This window comes from Acomys russatus, chromosome X (genome assembly GCF_903995435.1).
Source record: "Acomys russatus chromosome X, mAcoRus1.1, whole genome shotgun sequence".
In the NCBI taxonomy this organism is placed as follows: Eukaryota; Metazoa; Chordata; class Mammalia; order Rodentia; family Muridae; genus Acomys; species Acomys russatus.
In genome coordinates this window covers 111,700,208-111,701,931 of record NC_067169.1, presented here as the reverse complement: position 1 = coordinate 111,701,931, position 1,724 = coordinate 111,700,208, and positions in this window count along the sequence as shown.

The following is a 1,724-nucleotide window of genomic DNA, read 5'->3' as shown; positions in this document are numbered from 1 at the left end:
TCTGCAGTTAAGAGTGTTAGAGAATTAGAGTTTGTTTTCCAATACTTACATGGTGGTTCACAAATGCATATAACTCAAGCCCTAGGGGATCCTATGGCCTCTTCTAGACTCATAAATGCACACACACACACTCACACACACACACACACACACACACACACACACACACACACACACACGATATTCCTGGAGTTGTTAGCGTCAACTTTTGTATTTTACAATACTGCATTAAAATATCATTTATCTTTATCAGTTTGTAGGCATCCCTTAAATTATGCCAACAGTTAAGCATCTCCTGATAACAATAAACTAATAACAACAGGCAATATTAAAGCAAAACTTGGAGCTATAAAATTTATCTGTTAGCAGATTTGGTGTGCTCATGCAAGTAATTCCAACAATCAGGGCTGAGGTAGGAAGGATCATTGTGAATTTGAGGCCAGTTCGTGCTACAGAATCATATCTCAAAAAGGGGGAAAGAGAAAAGAACCCTAAAACATATATAAAATATATCTGTTATGCATACATTCAACCAGAACTTTTTATTTTATCACAGAATTTCTGAGCATGAAATAAGTGATTTTGTAAGGGGAAAGCAGGAGGGAGGGAGGAATGGGAGGATACAAGGGATGAGATAACAATTGAGATATAATATGAATAAATTAATAAAATATATTTTAAAAATAAAAGAAATAAATGTGATTTTAAAAAATGAGACATGTGAACCTGCAGATGAAATAAAACTATATAAATCTATATTAAAGCAAAAAAGTAGCTGGGCGGTGGTGGCACACGCCTTTAATCCCACCACTCGGAAGGCAGATGCAGGCGGATTGCTGTGAGTTCGAGGCCAGCCTGGTCTACAAAGTTAGTCCAGGACAGCCAAGGCTACACAGAGAGACCTTGTCTCGAAAAACCAAAAAAAAAAAAAAAAAAGCAAAAAAGTAAATAGTCTCTGTATCCCTTGTGATTGTGAAGTATTAGGGTTCCCACTAATTCACAAGATATTTCTGAAAAGCTGTCTTGAATTTCAAAAATGAGCAGGGCAAGGGGGGCACATGCTTTTAAACCCAGCACTCAGGAAGCAGAAGCTGGCAGATCTCTATGATTTCAAGGCCATCTTGGTCTATGTACTGAGTTCCAGAGTAGCCAGGACTACACAGTGAGACTGTCTCAATGGATAAATGAATGGATGGGTGGCTGAGTGCATAAATGATTAATTAATTAATTAACAGTTGACAGGTACATTCTTTTACTCTATAGTCACCAGTAAAGATTAAAAGCAGGTTCTACTTTCCAATGGATATTTAGTTTTCTCTTTCATTTACTCATATACTATCCTTTTCCAGAATTCAGCTCCAGTACTGTTTGCACAATATATCAGGCTCTAGACTTCCTTAATAAAATCAAACTTAGCTGGGCGTGGTGACGCACGCCTTTTTTTTTTTTTTAATTAATTTATTCTTGTTACATCTCAATGTTTATCCCATCCCTTGTATCCTCCCATTCCTCCCCCCCCCCGCCCCCATTTTCCCATTATTCCCCTCCCCTATGACTGTTCCTGAGGGGGATTACGTCCCCCTGTATATTCTCATAGGGTATCAAGTCTCTTCTTGGCTACTTGCTGTCCTTCCTCTGAGTGCCACCAGGTCTCCCCCTCCAGGGGACATGGTCAAATGTGAGGCACCAGAGTACGTGAGAAAGTCGTATCACACTCTCCACTC